This window comes from Saimiri boliviensis, chromosome 5 (genome assembly GCF_048565385.1).
Source record: "Saimiri boliviensis isolate mSaiBol1 chromosome 5, mSaiBol1.pri, whole genome shotgun sequence".
Lineage (NCBI taxonomy): Eukaryota > Metazoa > Chordata > Mammalia > Primates > Cebidae > Saimiri > Saimiri boliviensis.
In genome coordinates this window covers 36,255,005-36,274,388 of record NC_133453.1, presented here as the reverse complement: position 1 = coordinate 36,274,388, position 19,384 = coordinate 36,255,005, and the positions used below count along the sequence as shown (strand labels likewise).

The 19,384-nt window shown below is 38.5% G+C and overlaps 1 long non-coding RNA gene across 1 annotated transcript in view; it reads left to right on the top strand.

Moving 5' to 3' along the window:
- Positions 1-19,384, top strand: part of LOC141584453 (uncharacterized) — a 187,809-nt gene that overhangs the window by 109,021 nt on the left and 59,404 nt on the right. The window contains exons 2-3 of the long non-coding RNA XR_012517504.1: positions 2,151-2,295; positions 2,934-2,992. This is a non-coding gene — a long non-coding RNA (uncharacterized LOC141584453). The remainder of the gene's footprint in view (positions 1-2,150; positions 2,296-2,933; positions 2,993-19,384) is intronic.

The following is a 19,384-nucleotide window of genomic DNA, read 5'->3' as shown; positions in this document are numbered from 1 at the left end:
TTTCAGGCCAAGGAAGGGCTAGACCTAGCACTGGCACAATATCATTTTCGTCATATTCAATTGGTTAAAACGGTTATACACTGATCCCAAGTCAAGTTGAGAAGGGATTACACAGGATATGAATACTGGAAGTCATGGTTCATTGGGGGTCATTAAAGGAACAATCTACCACATCTATGTCTTAGGTTTACAGTACCCTAAATGATATTCTGCCTCAGGTATACTATTCAATTGAACATTTATTTATTGAATACATTAAACTCACTAATACTGTTTTCTTTGAAGGGGAGATTGTTTCTACCTTTAAAGAGCTCACAGTTTAACAGGACAGGTACACAAATTCTGGTAAAAGGCATAATATGAGCCCTTGTTATTTAAATAAATCAAAAAAGAAGGGGATTTAATGGAGGAAAATGTTATTTTGAGCTACAGAATCATGAGAATGTTTTGTGGAACATCTTGGGAATTTGTTTTAGATACTGTGAACCACTATAAAAATATAAAATACTAGCATTGTTATTATTGTTTCTGTAAAATTACTACCTCTTCAAAAACTGTCGATCTTTTTTTTTTATTTTTTTTTATTGCATTTTAGGTTTTGCGGTACATGTGAAGAACATGCAAGATTGTTGCATAGGTACACACATGGCAGTGTGGTTTGCTGTCTTCCGTCCCCTTACCTGTATCTGTCATTTCTCCCCATGCTATCTCTTCCCACCTCCCCACCCCCCCGGCCCTCCCCCATTTCCCCCCAACAGACCCCAGTGTGTAGTGTTCCCCTCCCTGTGTCCATGTGTTCTCATTGTTCAACACCCGCCTATGAGTGAGAATATACGGTGTTTGATTTTCTGCTCTGGTGTCAGTTTGCTGAGAATGATGGTTTCCAGGTTCATCCATGTCCCTACAAAGGACGTGAACTCATCGTTTTTGATGGCTGCGTAATATTCCATGGTGTATATGTACCACATTTTCCCTATCCAGTCTATCATCGTTGGGCATTTGGGTTGGTTCCAGGTCTTTGCTATTGTAAACAGTGCTGCAATGAATATTCGTGTGCATGTGTCCTTATAGTAGAATGATTTATAATCCTTTGGATATATACCCAGTAATGGGATTGCTGGGTCAAATGGGATTTCTATTTTTAGGTCCTTGAGGAATCGCCACACTGTCTTCCACAATGGTTGAATTAATTTACATTCCCACCAACAGTGTAAAAGTGTTCCTATTTCTCCACATCCTCTCTAACATCTGTTGTTTCCAGATTTTTTAATGATCGCCATTCTAACTGGTGTGAGATGGTATCTCAATGTGGTTTGATTTGCATTTCTCTGATGACCAGTGATGATGAGCATTTTTTCATATGTTTGTTGGCCTCCTGTATGTCTTCTTTTGTAAAGTATCTGTTCATATCCTTCGCCCATTTTTGAATGGGCTTGTTTGCTTTTTTCTTATAGATCTGCTTGTCTAGGGGCTTCTGTTTCCTTTAAATAATGGGCCAATCTATTCACTTCTTAAGAGGATACTGGTGAGAAGTTTGGGATCCAGAGTCAGCCCCCTGGGTTAATGTCCCAGCTGTGTGACTTTGGACAAATTACTTAACCTCTCCATGCCTCAATGTCATGACCCCAAGGTGAAGAGACTGATAATATCTTCTGCATTAGATTTTTGTGATTTAATATGTATGAGGTACTTAGAATGATGCTTGGCACATTTAAAAACTGCTCAATTAGTGTTCATTGTTGTTGAGGATTATGATGGGTTGGCTGATGCCTCTACCCCCAAAGATGTTCACATTCACAGGAACCTGAGTGTATTACCTTACATGGCAATGGGAACTTTGCAGCTGTGATTAAATTAAGGATCTTGAGAGGATAAAGCGTATTCTGGATTATCCAGTAGGCCCAACGTACTCACAAAGGTCCTTATAATAGGGAAGCAGGAGCATCAGAGAATGAGATGAAACCATGAAAGCTCTGCAGGCAAGGAATGCAGGCAGCCTTTAGGAGCCTAAAAAACAAAAAAATATTCTCCCCTAGAGCCTCCAGGACCATATCCCTGCTTGATCCATTTTAGACTTCTGACCTTCAGAACTCCAAAGGGGTAAATCCATGTCATTTTAACCCACTCATTTTTTTGCTAATTGGTTACAGCAGCAACAGGAAGTTAATGCAATGAGGATGATGCCGATGCTGCTGTTGCTGACAATCTGAAAACCAGAAGCTCCTTGACGCAATGAAGAAAGAGTCTATCCAACCAGAGAAGTGCATGCTCTCCAGCCCTAGGGAGGTCTGTCAGGTAGGGGGCTTGATAAAAACTAGGTAACTGTGCATTTGATTAAATCACTCTGTCATCATTTTCTTTAGATTTTTAAGCCACTAGTTCAAACATCAAAACAATGCTAACTACTTTACATTTATATTTTATGACTTGTTTTTGATCATTTTCATCAATATTTTATTATGGAGTCGTAAGTTTTACTTTAATTATATACTTTGTAAAGGTTTCCATCATGCTTAAGTATGATTTTCTTATGCATTGAGACCATTGCAAGGTTCTTTTCCCCTTTGAATTATACATTCCCAGACATGTTATATAGCAAGCAAGGGGAAGTGTTCAACATGCCAAAATTACTAACAACTCACATCTGCAAAGCCCTTTACAGTTTGCATAGTTCTTTTGTCAACCTCATTTTATTATATCCTCTAAACATTGTTGTATGCAGAAAACTAGACTTGGGGAGGTTGTGAATGAATTATGGAAGTAGGATAGATAGTAAGTCTTAAAGGCAGGTTTTAGCACAAGCCTCTTGATTCTCAAATCAATACCCCTTAGGGAGACCTTCCAAGATTTTTCAGGAAAAAATTCAGGAACTTATCTATCTGGAAAATGAAACTTCTCCTCTCCCCTGCTTCCTTCCTCCCTTGCTCATTTAGGAAGGACCTAAAATGTTCCAGATGTTGAAATACACACATGTCATCTTCCCGGTGTGAGGGTAAGTCCATGTCTGAAGACTGGTTCATTAACCATGTATAGTCCCATGATCCATGATTGGGGGTTGATTGCTAATTTTTTAACACTATCAATAGTACTTATTTCTTGGGGATTTGGGAATGTGAGTGGGGGTTGTGGAGTGAGAGAAGATAATATGACTTCTTCGCTAAAAGCCATTCTTTCAGAATCATTCTAAGTTCAATTTTAATTTAGTGTGTTAAAATTCTAAAATGTTTGATTAAAAAAAAAACTTGGCTGTGGCCTTTCAATATATTCACTGGAAAGGGAATCTAAATTTAGGTTTTGGAGCTTTGGTTTGAGGGACAAAAGGATATATTGATCACCACGAAGAAAACTGAGCACTGGAGGAGCTGTTTGGGGGTTTATTTTACAGCAATCTTTACTTAGCCTGTCAGGTCATATCAGCTTTGAGAACAATCATGGAGGTAGGATTAAACAATGAAGAAATGCAGAGGAGTCTGAAGGGACCCTAAAAAGCCTATCACTAAAAATTATAAATAAACGGAATTGGAGACATTACCACCAGAAGAATTAGCCTTAAAGTAAAATGATAATGAATCTCACCCTTTCCATGAGGCTTTTCCTCTGACCTGGACCAGATATAACTTCGATCACTGACAAAGTTCTGTAACACCTGAGTTTTAGCATTTTTAGGGCAGAAATGGGATCCTAGAAAGCATCTAGGGGAAATGGATATCCAGCCAGCTGGCTGAGTACAAAATTAAGGTTAATAAAAAATAATGGCCTCACTATACATTTGAAGAAACAAATTTGACAATACAGTGGGAAAAAAATCCCACTCATAGTAATCAAAGATTCAATACTTAGGAATACATTTAGCAGAAAAGTGCAAAATCTATGCAAGTGAAACAAAATCTATTGAAGGATAGAAAAAATGTCTGAATAAAAGGAGAGTTACATTCCTAGATTGAAATTATGAAAATGTAAAAGATTTCAATTCTTCACAAATTAAGCCTTTAATTCAACATAATTGTCATCAAAATTTGACTAATTTTCATTTAATGTACCAAGGATGTTCTAAAATTTGAATGGAAGTGAATACAGATAAAAGTTTGACTTTTTAAAAAAGAGCAAAGAGAAGAGGCATTTCTCTAACAGATTGCAACACATACTATAAATCTATAGGCAATCAACTGATGTGATTTCACAGCACAGAAATGTATTTTAAAAATCAGTGAGACAGTTTAAGAATACAGAAAGAAAATTATGTATCTGTGGAAATTTTGTGCATGATAAATGTGGTATTCAAAATTAATGGATATAAGTTATGATTATGTTCTACGGCTAGTAGCAGACACCTGAAAAACTATAATTTAATCAAACAGGGATGTACTCTGCTCACATTAACAAGATGCAGTGGATTGCAGTTAAGGGTTGTTGCAAAGCCTGGGAGATCTGCATTCCCTCTGTTTTCTAATCCTGCTCCTTATCCTAAGTTCTTGCTTTCATCCTCACCACCTCATGCATACATTGCTGCCCCTTCTTCAGTGGTTCATTCCCATTTCAGGAAGAAATAAACAAGAAGAAGAGCTAGGTTTTAGATGTAGAAATTTTTCAGAAGTCCCAGCAGGGCTGAGACTTCTGGTTCCATTTCATTGGTCAGAACTGTGTCATGTCCTCTCTCTAGTTTCAAGAAAGGATAGGAGGTGAGATGGATGGCTGGGAGGGGAGATGGATGGATGGGAGAGGAGACGGATGGATGGGAGAAGAGATGGATGGATGGATGGGAGGGGAGATGGACAGATGGAATGGGAGATGGGTGGATGGTTAGGGAAATATTCATCAAAGCATATAAATATCCACTTTGATAGGAGTAATAAGTTCAATAGCTCTATTGTACAGCATGGTGACCAGAGTTAAGAACAATGCACTATACTTTTAAAAATTGCTAAGAGAGTAGATTTTGAGTGTTCTCACCACACACACACACAAAACAAAAACACACAGATAAGTATGTGAGGTGATGCATATGATAATTACCTGCATTTAAGCATGCCACAATGTATACATATTTCAAAACAACATGGTATATGTGATAAGTAATACAATTTTTATTTGTCAATAAAAAAACTAAGCATAGAATCAAAGGGATAGGACATGTAGGTTCTTAGCTGAGCACAGTGACACTGTAAGCAAATAATAAGCTTGTCTTTTCCATCAAGAAGAAAGGGAAACTGGCTAGAAAGGTATTCAACAGCATTTGCCCCACTGGGCCAGCTTCATGGGTGTGAGGCTTATGTAGTCACACAAGACCCCATGCTTGGTGTAATGCCTTCCTATGGCCATCTTGAAATGCTTAATTGTTTTGTCTTTGAACTTGTATTTTATAAGTGAAGTCCAATGGGACAATGGAACTTGTGCATGAGCAGAAGAGATATGGGCAATATGCATACTCCCTGGGTCCTTGCCCCATTTGCATGTGGCATTCATGATATGCCAGGAGCAAAGAATTCTGGTAGACTCACGATGCATGGAAATTTAGTGAGACCCAAAATAAGTGCAAAGTAAGGTTGTTACATCTGTAATCGAAGAAGTGGAGGTGCTGATAGCCCCAAGAGGCTATGCTTTCCATTTAAACCAGAACTTACTTCAAACTGAAAGAAGGCAACAGTGTGTAAGAAACACAAATGATCTAGGAACCCTATCACCTCCTTCCTAACTCATGTTACTTTTCCCTGCAAGAGGTAAACACTTAAGCTTTTCAACTATGATTACATAGGGAAAAGGAAATAAGGAAGAAACTCAAATTCCTTTTCCTGTCAGTTGTTCCTTATCCGTAAGCCAAAGGTAGAGAGAGTTGATAAAATATTCATCTATGAAAAAGGCAAAGTCGAAAGAGTCAACTTAGTTTTGTACAGTGTTTCCACTCCTGTAAGAATAAGACACATATGAATATACAAGCTGTGACATATAAATTATGTCATTTCAGTGATTTCATATACAATTTATGCATAGGGTTATAAGCATGCCCAGGACAGTACACACAATTTGTAAGCAAATAAAAAAAAATTCCTGAGGAGAACCTGAGCTCTCATCTTTGGTTAAGGAAATATCTGTTAAGTCATTAGCCAAACATAAAGCTAAGCAAGTAGAGACTTCAGTAGCTTTGGCACGCCAAAGAACAGAGACTTACTGAATTAGTTCAGAAGTCACTAAGCATACCACTATTATTTCAAATAACAGCAACAATAGTACACTCTGGGAAGGAAGGAAGATCTGATTTCCAGAGTTGCTGCATTACGTTATTTGCTGAGAAGTACAAATGAGGAAGAAATATTTGATGGGTCTCACAAATAATGCAGAAATTTGGAATCCCTGGGTTTTACTGAGTTTCCAATGACTAGCAGTGTGACTATGGGAGAATTCTTCAGCTTTTGTGGGTTTCTGAGATTCCATTTGTTAAATGAAGGAGTTAACAAGACAATCAGAAACTTTTAAATATGTTCAAAGAACTAAAGGAAGCTGTGACTAAAGAGCTAAAGAAAAGTCGAATGATGTATTACCAAGTAGAGAATGTCAATTTAAAAAAAGAAATTAGAAAAAAGAACCAAATAGAAATTTTTGAGTTTAAAAGTACAATAACTTAAGAAAATTCATGAAAAGGATTCTACCACATATTTGAGCAGGTAAAAGAACCAACAAATTTGAAGATAGGTCAACATACATGATCCAGTCTGAGGCACGGAAGATAAAAGAATGAAGAAAGATGAACAAAGCCTCAGAGAACTGTAACATACAAACATATGCATAATAGGAGTCCTAGAAGGAAAGGAGAGAGAAAACTGGGCAGAAGTAATGGCCAAAAACTTCTAAAACATGATGAAAAATATTAATGTATACATCCAAGGACTCAGAGATTCACAACCGCAAACATCATAAACAACTCTACATATAAAGAAAAGGAAGAATCTTAAAAGCAACAAGAGAGTAGTGACCTATCACGTATAAGGAATTTCAGTAAGATTAATGGTCAATTTTTCATCAGAAACCATGAAGGCCAGAAAACAGTGAGGCAATATATCTAAAGTGATGAGAGAGAAAAGGTGTCAATTAAGAATTTTATGTCAGACAAAACTATCTTTTAAAAATGAAGAATTTAAGACATTCCCAGATAAACAAAAAAACATACAATACTGTATGTTTTGCAGTATATTTTTTTTCCTCCTATGTGATTTAGAGAACACATAAAGCATAAAGCAAAACTTATAAATCTGTGTTGATGGGCATACAATATACAAAGATGTAATTTTTATGACAATAATGACACAAAGGAATTTTATAGAAACAAGGGTTTTATATACTGTTTTTTTTTTTTTTTTTTTTTTTTTTTGAGACGGAGTTTCACTCTTGTTACCCAGGCTGGAGTGCAATGGCGCGATCTCGGCTCACCGCAACCTCCGCCTCCTGGGTTCAGGCAATTCTCCTGCCTCAGCCTCCTGAGTAGCTGGGATTATAGGCACGCGCCACCATGCCCAGCTAATTTTTTGTATTTTTAGTAGAGACGGGGTTTCACCATGTTGACCAGGTTGGTCTGGATCTCTCGACCTCGTGATCCGCCCACCTCGGCCTCCCAAAGTGCTGGGATTACAGGCTTGAGCCACCGCGCCCGGCTTATATACTCTTAAAATTAGGTTGTATTAATCCAAACTAGACAGCTTTAAGTTAAGATGTTAATTGTAATCCCCGGGCAACCACTAAGAAAATAATCCAAAATATATCGTAAAGGGAATGAACAACAACAACAACAAAAAAGTACATAGAAAATAATCTAGGGCCGGGTGCAGTGGCTCAGGCCTGTAATCCCAGCACTTTGGGAGGCTGAGAGGGTGGATCACAGGGTCAGGAGTTTGAGACCAGCCTGGCCAAGATGTTGAAACTCCGTTTCTACTAAAAATACAAAAATTAGCTGGGCGCAGTGGCACGCACCTGTAATTCCAGCTACTCAGGAGGCTGAGGCAGGAGAATTGCTTGAACCTGGGAGGCGGAGGTTGCAGTGAGTTGAGATCGTGCCATTGTACTCTAGCCTGGGTGACAAAGTGAGATTCCGTCTAAAAAAAAAAAAAAAAAAAAAAAAAAAAAAACAGTAATGGAAGAACAGAAGAAAAGAAAGAATGAGATACACAGAAAACAATTAGAAAATGTCAAGTGTAAATTCTACATATACTAATTATAGTAAATATAAATGAAATAAACATTCCGATCACAAGGCAATGATTGGCAGAGTGAATTTTTAAAAACATGATTCAACTATGTACTGTCTATTAGAGATGTGCTTTCAATCCAAAGACACAGAAGATTGAAAGTAAATAAATACAAAAATATGTCATACAACAGTAGCCAAAAGAGAACTGGAGTGGCTAAACTAATATCAGATAAACTAGTCTTGAAGACAAAAAATTGTTACTAGAGACAAAGAAGGATATTTGATAGTAATAAAGGGTTATACCACAAGAATATTTAATGATAAAAGTGTATATACATCTAATAGAGCCCCAAAATATGTGAAGTAAAATCTGACAGAATTGAAGAGTGAAATACACAATTAAACAATGGTAATTGGAGACTTCAATATTCCATTTCCAATGACAGGTAGAACAATTAGACAGAAGATAAACACAGAAATAGAACACTTCACCAACACTGTAAACCAACTGGACGTTTATAGAAAACTTCCAACTACGAAAGAATAAATATTTTTCTCAAGTACACACGGAACATTCTCTAGGATAGACCATATGTTAAGCCATAAAACAAATCTCAATAAATTTAAAAGGATTTAAGTAATACAAAGTATGTTCCTCAAGCACAAAAAAATGAAATTAGAAAGAAACAGGCTGGAAGCAGTAGCTTGTACCTGTAATCTTAACACTTTAGGAAGTGAAGGTAGGAGGACTGCTTCACCCTGCTTCATCCCAGGTATTTGAGATCAGCTTGGGCAAGAGAGCAAGACCACATTTCTAAAAAGAAAAAAATTACCTGGTTGTGGTGGCACATGCCTGTAGTCCCAGCTACTCAGGAGGCTGAGGAGGGAGGATCACCTGAGCTGGGGAGGTTGAAGCTGTAGTGAGATGTGATCACACCACTTCCCCCAAGCCTGGGAGTCAGAGTGAGACCCTGTCTCAAAAAATAAAATAAATAAAAAAGAAAATTTGGAAAATTCAGAAATATATGGAAATTAAGCATACTCCCATTGACCAATGAGTCAAAGAAAAAATAATCACAAGGAAAATGAGAAAATACTTTGAGATAAATAAAAATGAAAACAAACATACTCAAACTTACAGAATACAGATAAAGCTGTCCGGAACTTTTGCTCTACCTGCATTGTTCGGAATTTATAAAAATGTGTTCAAGTGCTAGAATTTCAAAAAGTTTCTAATTGTTTTGTCAACTCCTTCATTTAACAGCAGGAGTTCCAGAAACCCAGAAAAGTTGAACAGTTCTCTCACAGCTGCACTGCTCATTAGTGGAGATTTGGTAAAACCCAGGGACTCCAAATTCCTGCAGTATTTGTGTGACCCATCGAATATCCCTTTCCATCACACTTCTCAGCAAATAATGTTTTCTTCACTGCCACTGAGTATAGTTAACTGCACATTTATTTTATCTAATCCACTAGATTATGAGGTCATAAAGTGTGAGGACTTTCTTATATTTTCTGGGGTGCATTAGCACAGTACTTTGACTAGCAACTGTGAAAACACATGTTTTGCACCCCAATATAGGCATTGGGCTAGGTGGTAGAGGTAAAAAACAAATAAGACATGGTCTTTCCCATTGAAGAAGTAATTTATTGAGCAAGTGTTCAATAACTTTTTGACTGATTAAGTAAATGGATTTTGTAACTTAAAACTCAACAGTCCCACCGACTTACCAATACCTGAGAGACTTACTGAAATTCTTTAAAATGTTATATTAAAAAGCTCAGCAAGAAGAAAGAGCTAGCCAGACACCAGCTCCTCCAGAAATATATTAAAACCATGAATGACCATCCCAAACTGACACGTTTCAGACCAACAAGGTCTAAAACAAGGACCAAGTAAAGCTTTTACCATCTAGACAGGCATTTTCCACTGACAAATGAGATCATCTTCTTCCCAGTAGGTGGGTCCTGGAGGACTTCTTGCATTTTGAAACAATAAACTTAAAAGAGATTTATTTTTAAAAAAATTGATAGCAGTAGTAAGAAAATATATCCCTAGTTTAGAAAGTAAATTTAATTATGGATGAAGTATTAAAATACACAGGCACAGAAAGAAACCTGTAAGAAATAGATTACACTGTAGACTGGATTAATGAGGAGCACTGAGACCTGGGCTTTTCCTTAGCTCTGTTACCACCAGACACACACAAGTTCTTTTAAGAAGGATTGTACCAAGCTAGTACAGAGCTGAGACACAAATGGTTTATATTGTCTGTGGGCTCAGAGTATAATACTGCTGCAAAACGTAGCTCTGGGAAGACCCTGTACATTTGCTTTCAGAGTGACTCTGTCGCTTGATGCTTGATGGATGTCTTTCCCTAAGCACGAAGAAAAGCTCTATTATTGACAAGCTCAGTGGCAAAGGATAAAGGCTGGAACAGCTAGAGGAGAGTTCATGGGTGACAGGAGGTTTCAGAAAAGGGATCTAGAATCAGAGAGTCACAGAAACACAAGGTCCAAAGAAGGATTTTCATTTCAACATTAGTGATGGCCCAAGTCACTGAATTCAGATTTTTAGAAATCTTAACTTAGTATGTTACTTGTTAGTGAACATTTGATGACTGCTTTAATCAGGACTGGATAGGTTATGCTGCTGGTAAAAAGAGAAAATAAATATCTTAGTGGATTATGGTAACAAAGTTTTATTTCCTGTTCATGTAACATCTCTCGCAGTTTGGCAGATGCACCCATCCAGTGTAGTCACTCAGAGGCTCAGGCTACTTGAGCTGCCACCATCTCAAACCCTGCTGGTCACCACGTCAGAGGAAAGATTTCTCTGGAAAATCTTAGCCTGCCAGTTACAATCTGACCGAAGGGACACATATCGGCTCTGCTCACAACTCATTCAACAGAAGTAGTCTCGTACCCACACCCAAACTTCAACGGGCAGGAAATACAACCCTCTTATGTACCTGAAGTCACATAGCCAGAACTATTTGGTGAATGGCATCGATGACTGATTATCACTGTTATCAGTGATTATGGTGATAGTCAAGGCAAAACAGAAATCCTAGCAGCTGTAGTAAACCTCTGTCTGTGCACCATCAAACCTTCAGCAATAAATGTTTAAACTCTAGGACTATGTGCCAGGCTCTGCATTACCAAACTCTAGGTATTTATCCCATTATTTTGTGGTTTAACCCCATCTTGTCATTTTCAGCCCATCATTTATCTATCTGCATGCAGTTTGGAATCATAACTTCTGTGTCTCCATTGATTGCAGAACACACCATGTGGATAAGCTCTGACAGCATAATTTGTTCAACTGAAAATTACAGGTGGAATAATTCCAGAACAGGTTCTGCTACAATAAAATATGGGGTTTAGTATGATTTGAAGTTTAATACCTGTAAGGCTGCAAACTCAAATGCCTTCAGGGGACGGCAGGTAACATAATTGCAGGAAAAAGCCACTTAAGAGGCCTCGGCTATTGGGGACCAACCAGAACTGGGGAGAGCATGGCCTATCTAAAAGGCAGAGTATCTCCTCCAGATTCTTACATAAAATCTAGGTTTTGAGTTTTGGCCAAAAAATCTGTTTTCTAAAATTATACTTTATGAGCCAAATAAAGCATGTCCATAAGCAAAATTTTAACCGCAGGCTACCAATTTGCACCTTCTGCTGAAAGGTTTGCGTTATTAAAATACATCCCACAAGGCTGATTATTTCCTACTAGGCACCATGCTTATGTTTTAGGTAGCTGCCACTGGGTTAGTGATGGAAGGGGAATATGAAGCCACAGGTTGTGATGAAGTATGCCTCGTTAGATTTGGGTTACTGAAAGAAATGAAGAGAAAGGACATGAGGATTTCCTTAATGCATTACCAATCCTTCTATAGAAATATCATTTTTTAGTAATGCTAGTATCTCCTTTTAAACACAGGGAAAATCAAACGCACCTGCAAATAAACTACACTATCCAGTTACAGGTAATATAGGGCCTAACAGTAAATTTCAGGAGTACTAAATTATGTTGTGATAAACTTTTATCTCATCCAATGGACTTCCTGAAGTTTCAGCCTTGGCTCTGAGCTTCTCAAAATATAAATGAGTGTAGCTGAGTAGTTTCAGAATATAGACTGTAGAGCCAGATACAACCTTCCCAACTGTGTAATCTTAGGCAGGTCACTTAACTTCCCTCTGCTTCCATTTTCTTATTAGAAAAATTTGATACTAATAGTATCTTCCCCTTAGGTTTGCCATGAGGATCAAGGGTCAGTAATACATGCAAAGTGCATTGAATCTTGATGGCACAAAGCAAACATTGAGTGAAAATATGTTCTATTCGTTTCTTAACACTTTCTTCTTAACTATAAGAAACTCCTGTGGTGTTTACTTCTTGCTAGAGAGAAAACATTTTCATCTTTTTCCCAAAAAATGTGTCCTTAATGACTATTGTTTGAGTGCCGTTCAATCTCTTGAAATAGAGGAATGTCTGTACAGCTGCAATAACATCTTGCCAGGAGAGTCTTTCTTTTTTCAGGACTTTTAATGTCCATTTCACAACATGGTTCTAGTCAGTACTTCTTTGGGGAGATTTCTGGTCAGTACAAATCTTGCTGCCTGTTTTCCCACATCCTCCTCCTTAAACTCCCATCCCACACCCTTCCCCTGCAGATACTTTAAAATCCACTTGAACACCACAGATGAATCATTTGGCAAAATAAAGAATAATTTCTTCACAGGGAACTCCTCGGAACTCTGTGGTGTTTTGACCATCTGCAGCCATGGAAACAACAGATGAAGTGTATGGTCATTGGAATGCTTTTAACTCATGCTTCCTGTGGCAGAGACTACTAATTGCATCTCAGTAGCCTTTTTCCCTTTCTCTTTTAGAAAGTTTTAGCTGAGCACATCACTGCCCCACTAAAACATTTCCCTTATGCTTGATGTTGCCATGTGAAAGTCCTGACCATAGAGATGTAAGCAGGAATGCTGTGTGCCTTCCAGGAATTCTCTTTAAAGGAAGAGTACCAATTCTTCCTTCAAGCTTTCCTCTATTGGGATAGCTTGGATATGAATATAATGGCTGGTGCTCCAGCAGCTGTTTTAGACTATAAGATTTGAGACAGTCATACTCAAAGTATAGGATGAGGACACAGAGAACAAAAGCCTTGCTCAGGATGTCCGTAGAATCCTCCCTTTTCCAAATATATATCTATGTCAAGCCTAAAATGTTCTTCATAAACTTCAACCAAAGCAATAAATATATTGCAACAGATTGCATACAGTGGCATATATAAAATTCAAAGTGTCTTCTATTAAGCCAGATAGAGACTTATAAAAATGGAAAAAAGTTACTCTTCTCACTAATTGTTTTGTCTTAGAAAACATCATTATTTTTCACAAATCTGTGTCGTTGCTAACATGCAGTAGGTTTATTATTTTTAGTTTAAAATGAATAAAACATGTAAAAACTTTCTCAGTTTTAAGTTTTACTACAGCAACTTATAGAAACAAAAGCTCTTTGGAGGTCTCAATAACTTTTAAGGGTGTAAAGGGATCCTGAGACCAAAAAGCTTGAAAGCTGGTTTAATTCCACACTCTATAAATAGTGGGGAGATAAACTACAAAGAGCCTGAGTTGATGTCAACATTTTTTTTTAATGGAAGCAAAAGTTAAACTTCTATAATGCGTAAGTCACTATTATTGGGGTATTTCTGTTATATAAAGCCGAACTAATTTTTTTAAACAGACACCTCCATACTTCTATTGTTTGAGTTGAGATCACGACTAAGAACAAAACAAAGCAATTAAAAGCTGATGATGTTTTGTGAGACTCTTTGCTGAAAGCACCAGTTTAAACAAGACACTGTGAAGCATGCAATCTTGGCTTTTTTGTGTGCCTGGAATGTCGCAAATGTCTAAATGTAGATTCTGCAGAATCTCTGCATCCAGTGAGCTCTTGTGACTCCACACCTAGTTTTGAGGGCATAGAACTAGCTCTAGCAGCCTGATACTGGTGTAGCCAGGGTGGAAACAGTGATATTCTTGTGTGTCTGAGGACCATGTTCAGTCACACGCTGCCCTGGTGCCCTTGGCAGAGTGCCTAAGATGGGGCCGGGAGGGGTGGAGCAGAGGCCATGCCACTGGGAAAGCCGTCCTCCGTCTCCAAGGCACCTCCTCTGTGTTTCCTGCCTTCACAAAAGACACACAAGAAACGCAGGGGCTGATCACTGCCAGGAAGTAAGGGACATTGAATCTAGGGCTGTGGGAAAAGGGGACTGGGAGGCCCGGGGCAGGCCCTCCCATTCTGAGTGCAAGCCTTAGGAGAATGCAAAGGAAAGAATAGCATAAGCTCCCTATGAGGCGAAACCCACTCTCTGCACCAAGAGGAAGAGACTCTGGTCTGCCATGTAAAGTGCACACAATTCTTCTAACAGAAGATATGAGCAAACGTGCTGGACTTCACGGGGCTTCAGCTGATCATTTCTAAAGTTCAATTTGCTGCTGGAACTTAAACCTGGTTTTTGTCAACCAATCAATAGAGATGGGGCAGAATTGTTTTTTACTTATTTGCAAGTCTGTTTTAAATATTACATTTTAAATTATAACTCTCTTGAGAATATAGCAAATTTACTTTCTTTTAAGGCCTACCTTAAAATACATTAAATCACTGTGTTTTCTTCCACTCTAGATTCTCTTTTCTTTCTTTACATTGCCACAAAGAAATGCCTGCCTGTCTATTGACTGCTGTACCTCAAGCACCTATGATATTATGCCGGGATAGGTCTGGAAATGCCCTTCTGTGTATGATCTGCTTGCCATCAGCAAAAGAAGTTGTTGTGCTTTGACAGAGACACATTCTGTGAGGGCCTTCTCTAAGTCTGATGACCATAAGCAAATTATTTGGAATATATTATTTAAATTATGCAGAGGCAAGAATTAAATATTTAATTACAATAAGTTTAATTAATTAAGGTATTTACTTTTCAGATGATGTAATAACTGAAAAACATATCAGTGAGAAGGTATCTGACATGTTTGGTTGAGAGAATGTACTTGGAAAATATATGGAAATTATTGATTTTTTTTCGCTAGCTCCCCCATAAAGTAGCTGCTTTGTACCAACTGAAATGGAGCCATCACACAAGGGCTATGAAATGCCTCATGGGGATGTCTCTGAAGAACCATCCAGGGAGACCTGTCCTTGTCCAAGCTACATGCATCCCACCAGGGTGTGCAGAGCCCACAACTGGGGGACCCACCTTCTGATTCTTCTCAGCTGGGCTTTCTAGGTTGCTAACCATGCATCCCTTCAACAGGTCTGTGGGATGTCCAGGACATAGAGGTGGTGGGTAGCAGAGACAAAGTGTATTTAAGTGTGTGTGTGTGCTTGCAAATGTGTGTCCATGTGTTCCTGTGTTATGCAGTGGACTGGAGAGGCAGGACTCCTGGGTTAAAATAAGACAAGTCAGGTCTCAGTCATACTCCTTGGAAAGAATTTCAAAATAAGTGCCCAGCACATAGTGGGCTCTCACAATTGTTAAATGAGTGATCACAAGGTCATGGAAATACCATTTGCAATCCAAAATGAAACGCAGATAGTGTCTCTTATAAATAGGAAGTGGAAGCCCAGAAGGCTGAATGACTTGCCCAAGTCCACACAAAAAGTCAGTGGTGGCAGAGCCAGCCTAGAGCCTAATTCTTATGGCTGTTAGTGAGTACCCATCTCCCTATGCCACACCACCAAAGCTAGCCAGTAGACAAAATACCTGTGAAGGCATTTTGAATCCACTTTCTGTGTCCCCATATCATTTATTGTCATTTATTAAAATTATATACTGATCACTTTCCCCCAGTCAATTGTGAGATCCTTGAAATAGGAACTTGGATTAATTCATGTTTTTCTTCACCTGTACCTAGACCCAGTGCCTTCCACATAGAGGGCACTTAATAACATAGACAGAAAATTTACGTTTATTTAAAATTTGTCCTGAGCGTTCTTACAGCAATCTCATATTAATAGTTGATGCTGTAAATTGCAATTGCCAAGGTCCCTGTGCCATACCACCAAAGCTAGTCAATAAACCAGAAAACAACTGTGAAGACATTTTGAACCCACTTTCTGTGTCCCCATACCATTTGTCATCATTTATTAAAACTATATACTGATCTCTTTCCTCCACTCAACTGTGAGCTCCTTGAAATAGGAACTTGGATTAATTCATTTTAAAATTCATCCTCATGGCAAACCTCTGAGGAGATCCAGAAGTCAAGGTCAAGCCAAGGAAGTGGAAACCATTCTACATCTTTAGAGGGGGTATTTAACAAAGGAAGTATGGAAGAACTGTAAGGGACCTCTGAAATGATTAGCAACAGAAGGCTGAAGAGAAATTGGGAGAAGGTGGTTTTACTGGAGGTATTACTGGAGTCCTGGGCTTGTCTGAGAATCTGCTTCCAGAGAAAACCCCAGAAAAAACTCTCAGGTATGTCCATAGTTAAATTTGCTGATCTCAGTTGCAGCAGAAGCTGATGGATATTGACATTCAGAAAAAAAAAAATGCTGCAGGCCAGATAAAATTGAGATTACCCCAGAGTAGCTCTGTGAGCCGAAGGTGTGCCTGCTCCCCCAGTCTGCCTGTCAAATACACTATCAATGCATATTAGATGCTGTCAGGGAATTACTGCTAGCATTCTTAGGCATGCTACCAGAGAAGAAATACATGCAAAACTATGTAGGGGTGAAGAGTTGATGATGTTTGTAATTTGTTTTCAAATGATTCAGCAAAAAAGTCACATATATGCATATATACATATAAACATAGTTAAGTGATACAACTATGAAAAATAATAATTAGTAAAACTAAGCGGTGAGTACAAGGATGTGCTGTTGTTTCACAGTTTTTTATGTTTGAAACTTGGTAATATAAATCAGAGAACACTAACTGCTGTCTGCTGGCAATTATAGTTTATATCATCAACTATTAATATGGGATCATTTTATTATAGAAATCCACATCTCTTGAGTTTGATAAGTTTGACCCAACTAACTAGAGTCAAAGTGAGAGAAAGAATTGAATTTTCAAATCTGATAAGCTTGAATGATCAAATCCTTGGCTAGAACTGGTCATGATAAAGCAGGTATTAAGACCTTCCAAAATACAGTGACATTCCAAGTACTCTAATATGAATGCCTATTATATTGACTTCAATGGAGGGCAGTATTCTCAACTGTTTATTCATTCATTCAGCCTGTGAGCACCTTGCTACAAACCGTAGGATTGGGGAATAGGCGCAATCCACTCTCAAGGAGCTTCCAGGCTGCAGAGGAGATGAACATGGGAACCAATATGAGCTGCACAGTGCGACCAGAGCAATGGTTCAAGACAGCACAAGAACACAAGGAAAAACAAAGGAAGCAGTGGTCACTTCAACTGGCCATCAGTGAAGGGCCAGCAGGCAGGATTCAGAAAGGGAGCATATCAGTCAGGTCCTGACAGGAAAGATATGGCACACTCAAGAGGCAGGAATGGCTTAGAAAAGTATGGGCAAGGTTAAGGAAACCCACTACAGATGGTGAAGCTACCAGCTGTGGGGACCCTCCACCACCCTGAGGCCTAAAAGGAGCCAGAGGAACGAGCATTGCCAGAACTCAGAGAAACTAGTTTTGGCTTTTGGTAGAAGGGTGCAGCCAACCTATAGGGACCCAATAGGGAGGGAGGCAGGGGAATAAACACCCTGACCCTGACTTCCCTCCCACCCTCTCATCTCCCATAGATACCTTCCACTGGCTGAGCCCTATTCAAAGCCAGGAGATCAGAGAGCTCAGTTGATGCAATCTTTAAGGGTCAGACTCCAGGGGCAGAGGGCAGGGCAAAGAAGGTCAGGGTAAACAATATTATTTAGCAAAATACACAAGTTGGAGACAGGCCTTGAGACAGAAGGAGGAGAAAGGGGAGTAGTAGGGATGTGAGCACTATAGGAAGTGAAGGACATCCTAGAATAGTCTGAGCCACAACGAAAAAGACTTGCATGCTCAGGAAATGGCAGGCTTCTCAGATCAGCTTTGAACTGTTTTACTAGTAGACGAAAAAAATTGGGTGGCTTCCCTCCCTCACATAGAGTTGGTAGCTTCTCTCTCTCTCATGTATGCTTCCTTAGGGTATATATATATATAATTTTACCATTTTGTCATTCTTACATACCAAAATAGATGTATTTTAAGTTCTTAGAGAACTGTGATTGGCACCAGTCCCTTAAAAGTTATTTTGACATGGTGGTGTTGGTTTGATTATCATGTATATGATCTTCATGTTCAGCTTTTGAAGGCAGCTATAAAGTTGGAATTCCTTTAGTATCGCAGAGAGTGCTCTGCATATTGTACATTATGAAAGCTGTTGAACTGTCTCATAGGCAGAGTAAGATTAGCAACCATGTTCTTAGAGAAACTTTGATAGTTCTTATGAGAACTAGTTGGGATTGACTATAGTACTAGATTGAAAATTAATTATGGTTATCTTAAATAGTGATTTCCAATCTGTATAAATACAAAAATCTTCCCTGAGTGTAGAATGTTTTTACAGCATTTACACACTAATAGGTTTAATATACACTAATTCAATAATGATAAAAGGTGCTCTGAATACATATATATTTATAATTTATCAACTAAAGCTACCACATTTATTCAAAAGTGGTTGTATCTGTTATTCAGTAATCATTTAATGCTTAGGGTCCATATGGGTCTTAGAACTCTTTGCTGTAATTCCATAGTTAAGATTCCTCCAATTGTAGATAACAACTATTTTGCTCAAATTACCATAAGCAAAAAGGAAATTAATTAATTGATAGCTGAGACATTTAAGAGGAGGCACTAGTTTGAAATAAGACTCAGTCCCTCACATGATGTCCTCATGCCCTTCTCTACAGCTCTTCACCATGCTTTCTTCTCTGTTGGCTTCCTTCTGCAGCCAACAGAGTTGGTGGCAGAGATGGCCCAGCAATTCCAAGGCTGTTCCATCCTTACAGCCAGTGGGCCAGAATAGGAGATCAACCCCTTTCTCATTCAGCATCCATATTAGCACCCCCACTGTGTGTTGCTTTGGGCTTGATTGAGTTAAATGCCCACCTCCAATCCAAAATAGTATTCAGAGAAAAAGAAACTTGATTTATCAACCAAGATAATGTGAGGAAGGGTGGATGGAT